The 20,119-nt window shown below is 39.6% G+C and overlaps 1 long non-coding RNA gene across 1 annotated transcript; it reads left to right on the top strand.

Moving 5' to 3' along the window:
* The first annotated feature begins 6,846 nt into the window (after positions 1–6,846).
* On the top strand, positions 6,847–10,800 carry LOC122746380. Its single transcript, XR_006355538.1, has 2 exons — positions 6,847–6,970; positions 10,551–10,800. It is a non-coding gene; the product is annotated as an uncharacterized LOC122746380 (long non-coding RNA).
* Positions 10,801–20,119: the final 9,319 nt, after the last annotated feature.

Genomic DNA, 20,119 nt, shown 5'->3' on the forward strand with positions numbered 1-20,119 from the left:
TTTAAGTAGTTTGGACTCAATTCCTGAGGTCACAGCCATTCTCATTTTACTAATGACCAAATACAGATTTAGAGCCGGAAGGTTATCAAGTCCAACCCCCTCATTGACAAATGAGGAAACTGAGTCACAAAGAGGCTAAGTAATTTGTCCAGGCGCATACAGCTAAGCATCTGGGGCAGGATTAAAACATAAGGTAGTTACGGGGCAGCTAGGTGGCACAGTGGATAAAGCACCTGCCCTGGACTCAGCAGGACCTGAGTTCAAATCCGACCTCAGACACTTGACACTAGCTGTGCAACCCTGGGCAAATCATTTAACCCTCATTGCCCCGTAAAACAAAACAAAACAAAACAAAAAACCAAAAAAAAGAAAAACTTAAGGTAGTTGGCACAGTGGATAGAGTGCTGGGCTGGAGTCAGGAAGTCTCATCTAGTTGAATTCAAATCTGACCACAGACACTTACTGGCTGTGTGACCCTGGACAAGTCACTTCACCCTGTTTGCCTCAGTTTTCTCATCTGTAAAATGAGTGGGAGAAGGAAATGGAAAATTAATAAGTAAACCCCAAATGGGTCCACGAAGACTCAGGCATGGCTGAAACGACCCAATAACAACAATGTCTTTTCTCCATTTCTAACACTATGCTACCTAACTGAAGACTGGAGAGAAGTTAACACAATAATTGGCAGAGCTGGAATTTGAACCCAGGTCCCAGGTGTTCTGACTATAAATCTACAGCTTTTCCCACTGCACCATGATATTTCCCAGTAATCTGCCTGGACCACTGGATATTTGGAGGATAGAACGAACATTAGAACAAATCTATGCATTAAGATCACTCAAGGGGCAGCTAGGTGGCACAGTGGATAGAACACTGGCCCAGGATTCAGGAGGACCTGAGTTCAAATCTGACCTCAGATACTTGACACTTACTAGCTGTGTGACCCTGGGCAAGTCACTTAACCCCAATTGCCTCACCAAAAAAAAAAAAAAATCATTCGGGCAGTTTTTGTGAAAGCTCTATTAGAAAAGTAGAAAACAGAGAGAAAAGGCCCCCGGGTAATTACTCAAAGTGGGGTGTGGTTTGGGGACTAAAGGCCCAGCCTGAAGCGACTGAGTACCTTAAGTGGACTGGGAGCCTTATGGGAAGGCCCTACATAACAGAGGCTTCCCCCCCCCCAACCCCCACACACACCTTAGAGCTTTCTAAATTTCATATACCAATGGAAATCTTAACATCAAGTGCTCCCTCTGCTGGTCCCAAATCTTTTCTCATTTGCAGAAATGACCACTGGATATATGATAAGTTCCAGCTTGCCTGCTGTCTTCTTCATCAACAAACATCTATTAATGAGTCCAATGATGCACCATAATAGACAATGGGAAATATAAATATATGTATAAGCATAGGTAGGTGGTTGAGTGAATAAATTAATGGGCAGAGTTAAGAAGGCCCACATTCCAATATAGCCTCAGATGATTACTGCCCTGACCCTGGCCTAGTTCCTTAACCTCTGTCTGTTTCAGTTTCCTCAATTGTAAAATGAGACTATCTAAATGTTAGTTTATTATTATTACTTAACCTCTGTCTGCCTCAGTTTCTTTAACTGCAAAATTAGGATAATAATAGCATCTGCCTCCCAGGGTTATTGTGAGGGTAAAATAAGATATGTTTGGCATGTAGTAGGTGCCTAACAAATGATTGTTTCCTTCTTTCCCTAGCTAGATAAAAGAGACAAACTAGAATCATACAATCAAAAATTATGGGCTAAAAGAAACATTAAAGGCTATTTAATCCAAACCCCCCTCCCCCTATTTTACAGATAAGGACAGTGAGGTCCAGAAGAGGCTAAATGACTTGCCTGAGGTCACTGTAGTAGTAACTAGGACAGCCAGGATCCAAACTGGGGTCCTTCGACTACAACAACTGTGTTCTCTCCACAGTACTACTCTATCTCCATTACAGATTCTGGTCCAATTCTTTCATTTTACAGATTGTTGTTGTTGTTTATCCTTTGTTCTCAAAGAGGACCATGACATCAGGGTGATGTCCTGGCTTGTAAGGAATTGGATTTAAGTGAGGGAGGGCTGTGCAAGGTCACCAACCTCACCTTCTCCTCCAGAGCCATCTGGGTCCAGTGGCAAGATATAGATCAGGATGACTGGAGATGGCCCTGTATGTTTTGTTTTGTTTTAGTGAGGCAATTGGGGTTAAGTGACTTGCCCGGGGTCACACGGCTAGTAAGTGTTAAGTGTCTGAGGCTGGATTTGAACTCAGGTACTCCTGACTCCAGGGCCAGTGCTCTATCCACTGGCTGCCCCTGACCCTGTATGTTTAAAGTAATTGGGGTCGGGCAGCTAGATGGCACAGTGGATAGAGCACCGGCCCTGGAGTCAGAAGTACCTGAGTTCAAATTTGGCCTCAGACACTTAATACTTACTAGCTGTGTGACCCTGGGCAAGTCACTTAACCCCAATGCCTCACTAAAAAAACAAAAACAAACAAACAAAAAAAAAAAACCACACAAAGTAATTGGAGTTAAGTGCTTTGCCCAGGGTCACACAGCTAGTAAGAGTCTGCGGTAAGATTTGAACTCAGATCCTCTTGATTCCAGGGCTCTATCCACTACAGTGCCACCTACCTGCCCCCATTTTACAGATGGAAGGCAAGAAATGTCAGAGATGGGATTTGAAATCAGATCTTCCAAACCCAAAGGGATTGTTCTTTCTATTCCACTACGTGGCTGCTCTCTTTACACTTCAGGATTGATAAGGAGATAGTAGTTGAATCCCCGTGCTTCTCAATGAGATCACCCTGAAGTGATCAAAAATGATTTGGGACCCCCCCCCCACCGCAAAGGGCCGACCATGGCCCTACTCCCCACCTAGCTCCCTGTGTCCTTCTCTACTCATCTCACTTCCTGATTCCAAGCCTTCCCAGCAACAACCTGCAGGGCATTTCTGATACCCGGGCAACAGAGCCAGGCTTCTGCTGACACAAGGGAAGCCTCTCTGCTTCTGTGTGCCCACTTTCTGCCTCTTTAAAACACAATCTTCTGAATTCTTTGCAGTCTTTACACAGGCCTCCCCTCATTTCCTGGCACAGTCTTTTGTACACATCCCTCCATGCCTTTCTTTCTATCTTCATCTGGGCTCTTCTCGCTGTCTTCTGTTTTGTGGACTCACTGGTTCCTATTCTCATGCTAACAAAATCCTAGTGTTGGATTTGTCTGTGGCCAAGGTCCCCTGCTAAATGAAGTTTTCAAAATCTTTGTCAGTTCCTTTCTTTCCCTAGAAATGAAAACCTTTCATTTCCAGGGTGCTAGCCATTGTTTCCTTATGGAAAAGTTTTCATCCCACACAGTCCTTTTTGCCTTTTTTTCCCCCCAAAATTAAATTTTGTTTGGAGAGGCAGCAGTGGTGAAGTAGATTAAAGCTGGCCTTGGAATTTGAGAAGACCTGACTTCAAGACCTAACTTGGATACATGGGACTGGCTGCAGGTCATACTTAACAGCTCAACACCCTAAACAACTAAGATTGTAAATTGCAGAGCAGCTGCCAATCAGCCTTGGTGGAGAGAACCCAACCCCTCACCCAGCTCTCTGTACCAAGTAAGTCACAGATCAAATTTTAAAATTTTTATTTTGATTTCTAGAACCACTCTCACTCTGAGATGTCAGAGGTCCAATACAATGCAAAAAATGCTTGGTCCCTAACACAGATATAATGACAACAATAACTAGCATTTACATAGTGTTTACCATGCACCAAGCACTGTGCTAAGTAAGCATAGAACCTCCCCCCGCCCCCCAACACATTCCACTTGTAAGGGGCTAAAATTCTAGCTATATGGTCTAAAAATCTAATGAGTCATCGCTAATAAATTAGAAGCTTTAACAAGAGTTTAGACTTTTAAGCATTTATTAAGGAGCATAAGAATTTGGTGAGGAGAGAGAAAGAGGCCTAGATGCCTACAGCTATCTATCTCAGGGAGCCAGCATTTTTGTTCCACTCCCCACGAGGTCTTGACGAAAGAGAGAGCCTCGCCCCTTCTTCGTCTCACAAGCCTCCTGTCTAAACCAGAAACATCAAATGTCACTTCTGACACCAAGTAACTGACCTTCCAAGCCACATGACTTGTCCTCAGACACCTTCTCCTCATGGCAGAGCTTTCCTACAGTATCTCTCTAGCAGGGGGCGTCACTCCAATTGTCACAGTCCCCCCTGTGCTTCAAGTAAAGAAACATGGTTTCCTCACATGAAGCAATAACATTACAGATGCTTATGACTAACTAAGTAAAGGGAATGAAAAGAGAGAAAAAGAAATTGAGCGACTCATTGACAAAGGCTAAAGGGGGCACTCCCCTATTAGCAGGTGGACATCACAAACAGAAAAAGACCTAAAGGGGGCACTCCCCTTTAGTAAGTGGACGTTATAAACAGTGTATACAATGTGGAAAAGGAAAACAGGGAAATGTCCATTTAAGTCTTTGGAAGTCTTTTCTCGGATGATTCTTGGGATGTCCTCTGGGTGTAGTCATGGAATGGAAGTCTTTTCAGGGGTTGATGTGTGGATGCTGGTAATCAGCCAGGAAAATTGAGCTTAGCACAACTTTAAAATAGCTTTGTCAACAATCAAATCAAACAATGAGAGTTCTCAAAAACATGTCTAAGAGAATTCAGAATCTTAGTTGTTACACATGAAACATATAATATAAACAAAACAACTGAAACATTCTCTAAAACATAATATTACTACACTTCTCTAAAACTTAATATTATTACACACTCCTGCCATGTTGCTGAAGATGAAACCAATCGAATAGACCACCCTTTCAGAATTCTTCCATTCCTGCAAGTGTTTCTACCTTCTGGAAATAAATTTTCATAATATTAAGCCAGTAACTAACTAGTGGAAAGAGTGGCCAATGGGATTCTCATTTATTATCTCCCTTCTCCTTTTGTCTTTGGTCAGCATTGTGACCAAGAATCTGTCTATTCGGTGAGTTTCAAAAAAGCCTGGAGGGGGCAGCTGGGTGGCACAGTGGATAGAGCACTGGCCCTGGATTCAGGAGTACCTGAGTTCAAATGCGGCCTCAGACACTTGACACTTACTAGCTGTGTGACCCTGAGCAAGCCACTTAGCCCCCATTGCCCCTCAAAAACAAAACAAACAAACAAAAAAAGCCTGGAAAGACTTACATAAACTGATGCTGAGTGAAATGAGCAGAACCAGGAGAAATTGGTACACAGTAACAACAACTTCTGGTGGTGACCAATTGTGAAGGACTTGGCTCTTCTGAGCAACACAATGATCCAAGGCAATTCCAAAATACCTATGACAGGAAATGCTCTTCACATCCAGAAAAAGAACAGTGGAGTCTGACTGCAGATCAAAGTATACCATTTTCACTTTATTTATTGTTGTTATTTTTTTCTTTCCTGTGGTTTTTCTCTTTTGTTCTGATTCTTCTTTTACAATATGTCTAATGTGGAAATATGTCTAATGTGATTGTATATATATATATATAACCTATATCTGATTGCTTGCCATCTTGGGGAGGGGGGGAGGGAGGGAAGGGAAGGAAGGAGAATAATTTGGACTTCCAAATCTTACAAAAATGAATTTGGGGAACAATCTTTACATGTAATTGGAAAATAAAAGCAAATACTACCAAGAAGTTAAAAAAAAAGAAGAAGAAAAATTCATCTGCTCCGTTTTTTGGGTCAGCTCTGACTCTGCACAGGTGTGAATGTTTGAATCATTGATTGTCAGGGCCTTGCTTCGGGGTAGGTTTAGAATTGGCACAACCCTGAGGTGAGGGGAAACAGAAACTCTTGACAAAGCTCACCTCAATCTTGCCAGTGATGAAAACCCACAGCACCTGTCTGGGCAGTGTGCCCAGGATGTGATCATCAGTTTTCTAATTAGAGATGTGCTACTCTTTGCTTTTCACATGCACATATGACGTGGGTCCTAACTTTGGAAGATTGAGCAGAGGGTGAGTCCTCAGGCAATCTTTGGGCCACGGGAAGCTGGCAAGTTTTTCTCCTTAGGCCTCTAATTTAATTCAAACGTTGGCTACTCTACCTAGCCATCCTTTTTGGTGAAGGTACCTAACATGTACTCTTCAATTCAGAAACACTGGCTTCCTGGCTGCCCCCCATTCCTGAATTTCTCTTCCTCTTCCACTCCATCTCGTAACCTCCCTGACTTTTTAAAAATCCCACCTCCTAGGAAGCTTTCCCCTACTTCTCTTAATTCCAGTACCTTCCCTCTGTTAATTATTTCCTATTTATCCTGGAAGTAACTTGCTTTGTATATATATAGTCGCTGGCATGTTGGCTCACCATTAAACTGTATATTCTCTGAGGGCACGGGCTGTATTCTGCCTCTTTTTGTATCCACAGAGCTTACAGCGCCTGGCCCTGTTTATTGAATTTATATTGAATTAAACTCAAAGGACATATATTAGGAGGAGAGAAGAGTTTTAAATAGTGTTGACTAGATCTCACTAGCCCAGTGACAAAGAGGAAAATGCATTCCGCTGAACTCATCCATTCCATTTATTGAAAATGCTAGACATAATAGCCCCTGTCTAGGCACAGATCACCCCCACCCTCCAGCCTTTACCATGGAGACTTGATAGGTCAAAAGTTTCTACTTATCGTTGAACAAGCGTGTTTCTGTGGCTTTTTACCTTGAAAGCATTTCCATGGGACAGACTGGTAGATAAACTGAGAATAGAGAAAGAGTCTACATTGGCTGGCATCCATATTGGCCAGGACTTCTCCCTACTTGCCAGGATGTGGGAGCAGGGAGGAGAAGAGGACAGTGGGAATGAGGAGGACTAGACTGGACTGGACCTGAGGTGCTGACCAGGCATGAGGAAGAACAGAACAAACCAGAGGCTGTGTAACTAAAAGTGGGAACAAGCGAAAGTGGACGTAGTAGCAGACTGTAGGGTTGGTAAGACACCTAAACCTCGGAAGCATTGGCTTTTTCCTTCCCTGCATTCTTGAATCAGGGAAGCTGCTCGCTTACACTATTTCCCCTCTACCCCAATTCGAGAAGGTGTGTGTGGGGAGATGGGGTTGGGGAGGGAGAACAGTCTTCCCCTCTCAATGAAAGTCAAAGCAGCTAGTTATTTGAAAACAGTATTCCTTTAGTTGCTCGATATTGCTTCTGATCTGTTTGAAATGATTATTAAGAAATCTAGATGTCTATATAACATAAATTTGGGTGACTATGAATATTCAAAGCAAAACTGAGAGAGAAGCTAAACTCTTTGAAAAGAAGTTTGTGTTTTTCCTCTAGCAAAGTCCGAATGGGGATGGAGCTGATGAAAGTATATTTGATATGTATGTATGTATGTGTGCATATATTCAAGTCATACTCCAGATTTTTTTTCTTTTGAACCCAATGAGATAGAGAGATTTTAAGAAAACCAGTTGAGAGCCACACAAGGTAAGAGATTGGTGAAATTTTTGCCTAAAGATCCCTTGACACCAGTCAATGTGTTTGCTGCTAATATTGCTTAACATCAAGGAGCCATCCCCTCAAGGCCCCAGTTTCTTATGGGTGGCACACTCCTCTCACCCTATCCCTCCCACCCCAACACCAGGAGCTTCCATGTAGGAGTATATGCTTAGAATTTAAAAAAAAATTTTTTATTTATTTATTTTTTTAGTGAGGCATTTGGGGTTAAGTGACTTGCCGAGGGTCACACAACTAGTAAGTGTTAAGTGTCTGAGGTCGAATTTGAACTCAGGTCCTCCTGACTCCAGGGCCAGTGCTCTTCCACTGCGCCACCTAGCTGCCCCATGCTTAGAATTTTTGAAAAAGATTCTCATGGTTTGAGAACTTTTAAATTATATTTTATGTTCTTCCTTGTATTATTATTCAGTTTGCCTTTGAAGCAAATTTGTTTCAGAGACACTAGGGACACTCTCTTTGTGAAAGATTTCTTTTTCCTTGGTGCCTTTGGATTTCGGCCTAGATTTTAGTCTAGGTTTTCTTGCAGATTTTGGAAGAATTGTCTTTCTTTTTACCTTTCCTAATTTTTATTTCCCTAATTCACTGAAATTATATTTTCTCAGTCTGGTTTCTTTTTTTTAATTTTAAAAATTTTATTTGTGATATATAATTATATTTTATACACATATCAAACATAGATAAAATATGCACATAAAAATCTAATTTTAGTTGTATTGTTGTTGTTGTTGTTGTTGTTTTAGTCTTCCAAGAATGTGTGTCCCTCTTCCAAAATTCTGCTACTGAATTCATAAGATGATTGTAATGTAGAACATTTCTTGTTGACGCTACTGATTAATGTACTTACTAAGTATTTTCATGAGATTATGTGCATATGTAAGTGGTACTTATTTAGTGCAGTTATATAGTAATTGTTGGTATATGGGAGTTGTTATCATAACTGCTTTCCCATTATTCTGTGCCAGTCATTCTATGATGTCACTAATTAGCCTCCCTGGTTTTCTATTTATATGTTAATTGCATACAACTATTGATTCAGCGTGTTATTATCATACAATATTGTATTTCTAATGCTCAATTTAGTATCTGGTGGATCAATTTCTCGGAGGAAAAAAGTGAAGTTGACTTGATTGCAATGTGTTGTCATATCATGGGCAGCGATGCAGACGGAAGTCTCTTGATAATAACATTCTAAAAACCACCAAGACTAACAATAAATGATTTAGAGGATTATAAAATAATTCATAGCAATATAGCTCATATGCCCCGGTCAGCTCTCCCAAAGCCAAACCAGATATATCTGTGCCTCTAGGTTCTAGGATACTTACTCTTGTGATCCTTGTGGCTTGTTTCTTCTCTTCCGCCCTTGGCTAGAGCCCCTCACTGGCTACATTCTCCCCGATGTTAGGCAAGCCAGTGAGTAGGGTCTCAATTGCATTTAACTATTTAACCTCAATTGGCTTTTACAAAGGGATGTTTATTTCAAAGATATAGCCATAACAAAAGTACACAAGCTTCCCCCTAACACCTCAGGGACATAATCTCCCTTAACCCCCCTCAGTCTCAGTTCCCGCATACCATTGGCCCCACCAAGTTCATGTTCAAACATAGCCTTATTGTCAGATGAGTCCAGCTTTCGGCTACTGCTGGGCTGAGTGCCATAGGTCACTCTTGAAGGTTGTTCCTTGTTCGTCTCAACTGAAATGATGAAAGTCCAGACTCTTTGAAAAGCCTAGACACTCACCTTTCTGACCTTTCAAAATGCACAAGATCGGGGCAGCTAGGTGGCGCAGTGGATAGAGCACCGGCCCTGGATTCAGAAGGACCTGAGTTCAAATGCGGCCTCAGACACTTAACACTTACTAGCTGTGTGACCCTGGGCAAGTCACTTAACCCCGATTGCCTCACCAAAAAAAAACCCAACAACAACAACAACAAAAAGAACAAAATGCACAAGATCATAGGATCCAATCCCTTCACCTAGAAGGGAAAAGAATAAAACTGAAGAAGGCAACTACTAAAGACACATGACCTTGTTAGGGAGAAAGCTCCTCCTTTTACAGCCTGGCTTCTCACCAGACTCCTTCTCCTCTGAGAGAGAGAGAGAGAGAGTTGCTTAAAACATCAGAAGCCTTCATGAGAGCAGAAGGCTTGCCAACAGAAAAACAGATATTTTCTTAAGTCAAATACGCCTCACCCATAGGTAAGACCGAGCCTAGATCTCCCATGTCAAGGGGATGTTTTAGGTGTAAATAAGGAATCTTCTTTAGAAAGGAGACAAGGAAAATTTGGATGAATCATTTGACTGATTCACTAAAGCACTGGAAAGTACCTGAGTTAGAAGAGAGGAGAAGAAAAAAGAAAATAAAATTGGGAAAAGAAAAGAGGAATAATACACTTATGGATAAAGGAACAGCTGTGAGATCTGGGCAGGCCTCAAAGGCTGCAGAGCCTGGAATCACACGGAAAGCATAGCAGTGGTGGTGGTGGCTATGGCGGCAGTGGGGCCACGGTGTTGGCTGTGGCTGTGGTGGCCAAGGTGGTGGTGGTGGCTGTGGTGGCTGTGGTTGTGGTGGCTGAGGTGGTGGTGGTAGAATTTCACAGCAAGCAGATGCTACCTTGACTTGTTCTGCTCTTCCGTCAAAGAAGAAAAGCTCTTTGACTTTGTAATTTGATTGAATGTTCAACTAAGAGACTGACAGAGAAAGTAACAGTAAATCCTTAGGCTGCAGGTGAGATTATACTTGGGGAAATTGCATAGAGATATGATTCACAGCCATAACTGATAATTGCCACTCATTGGACTTGATGTTCAACAGAAGCCATAAATTAATTTCTGTGTCCAACCAAATGCTGGACATAGTAATTAAGATGAAAGGTAGGATCTGATTGCTTACCTCCTGGTGGGAGGGGGGGGTGGAGAGGAGAGAGGGAGGGATAGAATTTGGAACTCAAAACTTTCCATTAAAATATTTATTATTATTATTATTATCATTATTATTTAATGTGGCCTCTAAGAAAGAGATTAGGTTTTTATTCTTTTTTTTCTTTTCAGTTCTAAGTGCAGAGAATGGAGCCCCTGACCCAGAAGCTGGAGCCACAAGGACCTTGGAGACAAGGATTTCAAGCTAGGCATTGAAGCCAGACTAGCAGTCTTAAAAAAAACAGAGGAGTCCACCGATGCTAGCCCAATGGAATTTTGAATTTGAACTTGATGGGATTATTGCTACGTAGGAATTAAATTGAATCTAATCTCCCTTCCCTACCAAACTACCAAGGTATTGGGGGAAGTGTTTAAATGCTTATCCTTGAAGTAAATGCTCCTTTGTAACAGCTAATCCCAGGTTAAATAATTAAATAGAATCACTGGGTTCTTCAAATTGAATGGGAACATAATCAGTAAAAGTTCTAGGCAATACACCTCAGGGTATAAGAGAGACCCATGAAGTAACCCACCTGGCCCTAGAAACTCAGAGAGTAGAGCCAGAGCAAGCCTACGTTATATTTAGATGTTAAAAAGTCAAGTTATCAACATTTATTAAGCAGTTATTGTGAGCCAGTCATTGGGTTTAGTTCAGGGAATACTAAAAAAAAAAAAAAAGCAAAACCAGTCCCTGCCCTCAAGGAATTCACATTCTGTTGGGGGAGAGAACATGTAAACAATTATCCACATAAAAAATTTCTCTAGGCTAAATGGGAGTTAATCTTGAGAGGAAGGCACTAGTCTTTAGAGGAGTCCGGAAAGGCTCCTAGTAGAAGATGGGATTTTAACTGAGACCTGAGGGAAACCAGGAGGCCACAAATTAAGAGGAAGAGAATTCCAGGCATGGGGACAGCCAGTGAAAATGCAATGAGTTGGGAGAAGTGGTGCCTTGTTCAGGGAACAGCCAAGTAGGCCAGTATTCTTGAATAACAAAGTAAATGCGAAGATTAAGACTAGAAAGGTAGTAACAGGTTATGAAGGATGTTATATTTGGTCCTGGAGATAATAGGGAGTTTTTGGGGTAAAAGGTGGGGGTGTAGACGGAGAGTGACATAGTCAGAACACCGATTTAGGAAGATCACTTTGGCAGCAGAATGAAGGATGGATTGTAGTGGGGAGAGACTGCAGCAAGGAGACCAACCAACAGGTCGTTGCAATAGTCCAGGCATTTAGTAATAACTAGCATGTATATAGCCCTTGTCTGAGGGCATGATGAGCCCTTTTCAGGGCTGCTCAACTACCTTTGGTGTCTACCTTTGGTACCTGTGGCTCCAAGAAGCTGTAGCATGTGCAACAGCTTCACCTCAGTAAAAAATGGTCTCAGCGGACAGGCTAAACCAGGTTTGGGGTAACCAGCAGTCCTCAAACTCATCGGTGAGTTAGGGGGAATTTCTACCCCAAGCATGTGAAGATTTCCCTGACAGAATGAATGGGTGGATGAGAACAATCTGTTCCAATGGCCCATGAAGGCAGCTGAAGAGGGCCCTGTGGAGCCCTTAGAGTGTGGTAAAACAGCTTAGATGCCAGGTCATCCGCTGCCCACTGGACTTCAATAACCGTAGAGAGTAAGGCTGATGACTTTGTACAACTCTTTCTCACCTACATACAATTTGCCCACAAGTCAAGAATACCCCATGATGTCATTGGTCCTCTCCGAAAACTAAAAACAAACAATATTTTTTCAAGGTTTGCAAATATGACCCTAATCTATGCCAACAACAACCCTGTGAGGTAGGTGCTATTATCGAACCCATCTTAGAGATAAGAAAACTGAGGTTAGGGGCTTACTCAGGGTGACATAGCTATTAAGTGTCTGATGCAAGATCTGAACATGGCTCCCTCACTCCAAATCCAAAACTCTATCCTAACTATGGCTACCAATAGGAGAGATATTTAGAAGGCAGAATCAACAACATTTAGCAACAGAGGGAGGTGGTGATTGGGAGGTGGTGATTCTCCTGAATCAGAAAGTAAGCCCCCTGAGGGCAGCACTTGAATTTGTATTCCCAGAATTTAGTCCAAAATCTGGAATATAGTAAATACTTAATAAAAGTTTGTTGACTGATATTATACATTTTCAATTTATATGAAATCAGTTTGACCCTTAAGCAAAGCTAGAAAATAAGAGCGTCCAAGGCATTGAATTTACTGCATTTTCAAAAAAGTTTCTTTTAGGACAAACCTAGAAAAACAAAAAAAGGTTTTGTTTGGTTAATTCACATATGACAATATTGTTTTCAATATTCCATTCCTTCCCTTACAAATATTTTTAATTCATATCAATATAGAAATGTTAGAAACTTTCAAGGTACAGAAATATGTTAATTCACCAAGCCATAAATTGTTTTCAGTTTTCCTTCAAATTCATTATAAGTACCTTCAGTTCTATGATAGTTGAAATTCTCTAAATTGGAAAGGTACAAAACGTGGTTTACTCCTCTCTCTAAGCTTACTGTATATTTGTTCTAGATTTCAACATGATCATATTAGAAAATACTCAACATGAAACACGAAAAAATGGAAGCCAGTTTGTATTAATATTAACAAACTAACATCAATGATCTCACATTGGTCTAAGTGTTGCAATTTATAAAGTGCTTTCGTTGAAACAGTCTAGCATGTTAAGCAGTGCAAATATTATCACCTCCATTTTAAAAAGAAGAAACTGAGGCAAGGACTGGTGTGAGGCTGTAAACCCCAAATTAATGTAACGAAGCAGGAAGAGCATGGGATCTTTGACTGCTACTAACTACCTATATATGACCTTGAACAAGGCATTTCTGGGTCTCAGCTCCCTTAAATAGTGGGGTTGAAGTAAAAGAACTTCAAGGTACTTTGCAACCCTAAATCAATTGATTACCAGGTTAGTAATAGCTTTTTGCAGAGAGATTTGCAAAGATTCTACAAAACAAATCTCTGACATATACAGCCACTGGAAAAATTCTCAAAATTTGAAAGATACGTGCATAATTATACTGAATCTGATACCAGTATGCTGGTAATACCTGAATATTCTAAGTCCATTGATAACTCAACAGCGATCTAACAGAGCCTTTAGAATTGAGTGAAAGGTCCTGATCATACTAGATGAAATATTAAATGACCCTTGATCTTCTGCCTCTATCTCTGGGGGCTTAACTTAACTCTATCTGTGGTTTGGGGGGCCCCTACACATGGATAGCTTGCTAAACCAAAGTTTACCCACCTACTCGCCTGAAATGACAACTCCTTCTCATTGGCTCCTTCTAGTGATAGCGATGTTGTGATATCGATGTTGTGATAGCACCCCGCCAAAATCGATTGGCCCTCTCACCCACATCCTGGGGGGCCGTGCTCTGTCAGCAAAGTGGATTGGTCCCTCTAGTACTGTTTATGACGTTATTGACTTAGGGTAACCAGAAGTCATGCATTACTCCAGAGAGTTCAATATTCTAACTGGCCGCCCCTCCTGACTGATGCCCCGCTGGACTTCAGTTGGTCCCTTCCAGAAACATTTATGCTCTTCCCCCTGTCCAGGATGATGTCCTTTCTTGACACCAACAACCTTTTCATCCTAGATGTATATTAAATAAGATAAATGAAGTTTTTCATCTCTTAAATCAGAGCATTAACCATCGGGCCTCAGCCGGACCGGTTTTGGTAATTTTCTAAGACCGAGCTCTATTGAAGAAAAGCAGATTCACGAAGTCATGGTTTCTATCTTTTTTCCTGTTGTTCATCACCCTCTAGCGTTCAATACAATGTCCTGCACAGAGAAGCTTTCGATAAATGTCCTTTAAAATCATTTGCTTCTGTTTCAACTTGTCTCCTTGAGGAAACTCATCTGTTCTAATTCAATCATTCAGCAAACACATCCTGAGATTGCATAGCAATGATCAGAACACTAACTCTTCTCAGTACCTCCATTCATGCTACTTTCTATTTTTGGATTGCTCTTCTTCCTTTCCTTGCTTATGGATATGCTTCCCTTACGTCTCAATTGGAAGGCCCATTCCCCCATACCCCAGATTCCCAAGGTCATTAATAAGCTTTTCCCTCATCTTTCACATAAAATTTTGTCCAACACTTATTATTTTCCTTTTTTTTCATATTAGCCAATCTGATAGGTGTGAGGTGGTACCTCAGAGTTGTTTTAATTTGCATCTCTCTAATCAATAGTGATTTAGAGCATTTTTTCATATGGCAATAGATAGCTTTGATTTCTTCATCAGAAAACTGTCGTTTGACCATTTCTCAATTGGGCAATGACTTACATTCTTATAAATGTGATTTAGTTCCCGATATATTTTAGAAATGAGGCCTTTATCAGAAGTACTGGCCTCAAAAATTGTTTCCCAGCTTTCTGCCTCCCTTCTAATTTTGGATGCATTGCTTCTGTTCGTACAAAACCTTTTTAATTTAATGTAATCAAAATCATCCATTTTTCATTTTATAATATTCTCTATCTCTTGTTTGGTCATAAACTGTTCTCCTTTCCATAAATCTGAGAGGCAAACTATTCCTTCCTCTCCTAATTTACCTATGGTATCACCTCTTATGTCTAAATCATGTACCCATTTTGACCTTATTTTAGTATAAGGTGTAAGATGTTGGTCTATGTCCAGTTTCTGTCATACTATCTTCCAGTTTTCCCAGCAGTTTTTGTCAAATAATGAGTTCCTATCCCAGAAGCTGGAGTCTTTGGGTTTATCAAACGATACATTACTAAAGTCATTTACTACTGTGTCTCCTGCGTCTAATCTATTCCAGTGATCCTCCACTCTATTTCTTAGCCAGTACCAGATAGTTTTGATGACTGCTGCTTTATAGTAAAATTTCAGAGTTAGTGAGGCTAGCCCACCTTCCTGTGCATTTTTTCATTAGTTCCCTTGATATTCTTGACCTTCCATTCTTCCAGCTGAATTTTGTTACTATTTTTCTAGCTCTATAAAATAATTTTAGGTAGTCTGATTGGTATGGCACTGAATAAGTACATTAATTCAGGTAGAACTGTCATTTTTATTTTATTATCTCGGCCTATCCATGAGTAACTGATATTTTCCTAATTTTTTAGATCTGATGTGATTTGTATGAAAAGTGTTTTGTAATTGTGTCCATAGAGTTCCTGGGTTTGTCTTGGCAAGTAAACTCCCAAGTATTTTATATTGTCTAACGTTATTTTAAATGGAATTTCTCTTTCTATCTCTTGCTGCTGGACTTTGTTGGTCATGTATAGAAATGCTGATGATTTAAGTGGATTTATTTTATATCCTGCCACTTTGCTAAAGTTGTTGTTTCAAGTACTTTTTTAGTTGATTCTCTAGGATTCTCTAAATATACCATCCTATCATCTGCAAAGAGTGATAGTTTTGTTTCCTCCTTGCCTATTCTAATTCCTTTTTCTTCTCTTATTGCTAAATCTAACATTTCTAGTACAATATTAAATAATAGAGGTGATAATGGACATCCCTGTTTCACCCCTGATCTTATTGGGAATGACTCTAACATCCCCATTACATATAATGTTTGCTGATGTTTTTAGGTAGACACTGCTCATTATTTTAAGGAAAGCTCCACCTATTCCTATGCTCTCTAGTATTTTCATTAGGAATGAGTGCTGTATTTCGTCAAAAGCTTTCTCTGAATCTATTGAGATAATCATATGATTTTGGTTAGTTTTTTTATTGATGTGGTTGATTATGTTGATAATTTTCCTAATGTTGACCCAGTCCTGCATTCCTGGTATAAATCCCACCTGGTCATAGTGTATTATCCTGATGATTACTAGCTGTAATCTCCTTGCTAATATCTTATTTAAGATTTTTGCATCAATATTCATTAGGGAAATTGGTCTATAATTTTCTTTCTCTGTTTTGGCTCTGGCCTGGTTTTGGTATCAATACCATATTTGTGTCTTCACCTATTTTTCCAAATAATTTATATAGTATTGTAATTGTTCTTTAAATGTTTGGTAGAATTTACTTGTAAATCCATCTGGCCCCGGAGATATTTTCTTAGGGAGTTCATTAATGGCTTGTTCAATTTCTTTTTCTAATACAGGCATATTTAAGGATTTTATTTCCTCTTCAGTTAACCTGGGCAATTTGTATTTTTGTAAATATTTATCTATTTCATTTAGATCGTCAAATTTATTGGCATACAGTTGGACAAAATAGTTCCTAATTATTGCTTTAATTTCCACTTCATTGGTGGTGAATTCACCCCTTTCATTTTTGATACTGGTAATTTGGTTTTCTTCTTTCTTTTTTTTTTTTAAATCAAATTAACCAAAGGTTTATATACTTTTTTGGTTTTTTCATAATACCAGCTCTTAGTTTTATTGATTAATTCTATAGTTTTCTTGCTTTCAATTTTATTAATTTCTCCTTTGATTTTCAGGATTTCTAATTTAGTATTTAATAGGGGATTTTTAATTTGTTCTTTTTCTAGCTGTTTTAGTTGCATGCCCAATTCATTGATCTCCTCTTTCTCTTTTTTATTCATGTAAGCATTTAGAGATATAAAATTTCCCCTAAACACTGCTTTAGCAGCATCCCATAGGTTTTGGTATGTTGTCTCATTATTGTCATTCTCTTGGATGAAGTTATTGTTTCTATGATTTCTTGTTTGACCCACTCATTCTTTAGGATGTGATTATTTAGCTTCCAATTAGTTTTCAGTCTACCTTTCCATGTCTCTTTATTAGATATAATTTTTATTGCATCATGATCTGAGAAGTATGTATTTACTATTTCTGCCTTTCTACATTTGACTATGAGGTTTTTGTGCCCAAATACATGCTCAATTTTTGAATATGTGCCATGTACTGCTGAGAAAAAGGTATATTCCTTTCTATCCCCATTCAATTTTCTCCAGACATCTATCATATCTAACTTTTCTAACATTCTATTCACCTCTTTAACTTCTTTCTTATTTATTTTGTGGCTAGATTTATCTAATTCTGAAAGGGGAAGATTCAGATCCCCCACTAGTATAGTTTTGCTGTCTATTTCCTCTTGTAACTCATTTAACTTCTCTTCTCAGAATTTGGATGCTATACTACTTGTCAATACATATTTAGTATTTATATTACTTCATTATCTATCATACCTTTTAGCAAAATGTAGTTTCCTTCCTTATCTCTTTTAATTAGATCTATTTTGGCCTTTGCTTTGTCTGAGATAAGGATTGCTACCCCTGCTTTTTTTTTTTTTTTACTTCAGCTGAAGCATAATACATTCTGCTCCAACCTTTTATCTTTACTCTGTGTGTATCTCTCTGCTTCAAATGTGTTTCTTGTAAACAGCATATTGTAGGATTCTGGTTTTTAATCCCCTCTGCTATTCACTTCCATTTTATGGCAGAGTTCATCCCATTCACATTCACAGTTATTATTACTATCTATTTCCCTCCATCCTATTTAACCCCTTTGTATTTTTTCCCCTTCTTTCACCCTATTCCTCCTCACCAGTGGTTTGCTTCTGACCCCTGCCTCCCCCAATCTGCCCTCCCTTTTATCAGTCTCTTTCCCTTTTCTTTACCCTTTTCTCCCTTGCTTCTGCCCTCTCTTCTATCAGAGCCCCCCTTTTCCCCTTACCCTTTTACTTCCCTAAAGACTAAGCTAAATTTCTTTATCCAAATGAGCATATTATTCCCTCTTTGAACCAAATCTGATAAGAGGAAGGTTGAAACAATGCTTATCCTTCCCTTTTCCCCCTCTATTGTAATAGTTTTTTTTTATATACCTCTTCATATGATGTAATTAAACCCATTCCACCTCCCCTTCCCTCTTCTCCCCATATACTCCTTTTTTTCCACTCCTTAATTTTCTTTATACCATCACATCAAAGACAATTTATATTTATACCCTCTATGTCCTTCTGTCTGCCCAAACAGAGATACAGTTCTCCAGTTATAAGTATTATCTTCCCATGTAGGGATCTAAACAGTTTACCCTTATTGAATAACTTTTTTTTCCCCTCTGTTTACCTTTTTATATTTCCCTTGAATCTTGTATGTTAAGATCGAATTTTCTATTCAGTTCTGGTCTTTTCATCAGGAAACCTTGAAAGTTCCCTATTTTATTGAATGTCCATCTTTTCCCCCGAAAGAGAATCCTCAGTTTTGCTATGTAGTTGATTCTTGGTTACAATCCAAACCCCTTTGCCTTCCAGAATATCATATTCCAAGCCTTGCAATCCTTTAATGTTGAAGTTGCCAGGTCCTGTGCAATCCCAACTGTGGCTCCATGATACTTAAATTGCTTTTTTTCTGGCTGCTTGGAGTATTTTCTCCTTCACCTAATTCTGGAATTTGGCTACAATATTCCTTGGAGTTTTCCTTATGGGGTCTCTTTCAGGAGGTGACTGGAGATTCTTTCAATGATGATTTTTATCCTCTGATTCTACAATATCAGGGCAGTTCTCCTTGATAATTTCCTGGAATATGGTGTCTAGACTCTTTTTCTGATCATGGCTTTCAGGTAGTCCAATACTTCTCAAATTATCTCTCCCGGATCTGTTTTCCAGGTCAGTTGTCTTTCCAATGAGGTATTTCACATTTTCTTCTCTTTTTTCATTCTTTTGATTATGTTTGACTGATTCCTGGTGTCTCATGGAGTCATAAGCTTCCATTTGTCCAATTCGAATTTTTAAGGTATTGTTTCCTTCAGTAAGCTTTTGCACCTCCTTTTCCATTTGGCCAAATGAATTTTTTAAGGAATTGCTTTCTTCAGTCAATCTTTGTCCTTTTTCCAAGCTGTTAATTCTTTTTTCATAATTTTCTTGTGCTGTTTTCACTTCTCTCCCCATTTTCTTCTTCTACATCTCTCAATTGATTTTTTAAGCCTTTTTGAACACTTCCAAGAACTCTTTGTGGTCTTGAGACCAATTCATCTTCCCTCTTGAGGCTTCACATGTAGGCAATTTGAGAGTATTGTCCTCATCTGAGTTTGTGTTTTCCTCTTCCCTATTGACACAGAAGCTTTCAATGGTAAGATCCCTTTTCTGTTTCTTGCTCATATCATGGCTTATTTTTTAAAGTTGAGGTCTGCTCCTGGGGCACAAGGATCACTGTTTCAAGCTTCTTGTGCTGGGGGATAGGGGTTCACATAACATTTTGATCTGTAACTCAAATCCACTTGGTCTCCTGGCTATTCCATGAACAAGACACTGCATCTCAGCTCTGGACATTTTCTCTGTCTGTCCCCAGTGCCTGGAGTACTCTCCCACCTCATCTCTGCCTGCTTACTTCCCTGCCTTCTTTTTAGTCTCAACTAAATCCCCATCTGCTATAGGGATCCTTTCTCAAACCCTCTTAATTCTACTATCTTCCCTCTCTTAATGAATGATTTCCTATTTATCTTGTACATAACATATATGTGTGTGTATGTATATATACATATATATATATATACATACATACATACATATATGTTTGCTTGTTGACTCCCCCATTAGAATGAGAACTCTTTGAGTGGTACAGGAATTGTCTTTTGCCTCTTTTTAAATCTCTGTTGCTTACAGTGCCTGACACATAGTAGGTTCTTTTTTTTTAGGGACAATGAGGGTTAAGTGACTTGCTCAGGGTCACATAGCTAGTAAGTGTCAAGTGTCTGAGGCTGGATTTGAACTCAGGTCCTCCTGAATCCAGGGCTGGTGCTT

Source organism: Dromiciops gliroides, chromosome 3 (assembly GCF_019393635.1).
Source record: "Dromiciops gliroides isolate mDroGli1 chromosome 3, mDroGli1.pri, whole genome shotgun sequence".
Taxonomy (NCBI): Eukaryota; Metazoa; Chordata; class Mammalia; order Microbiotheria; family Microbiotheriidae; genus Dromiciops; species Dromiciops gliroides.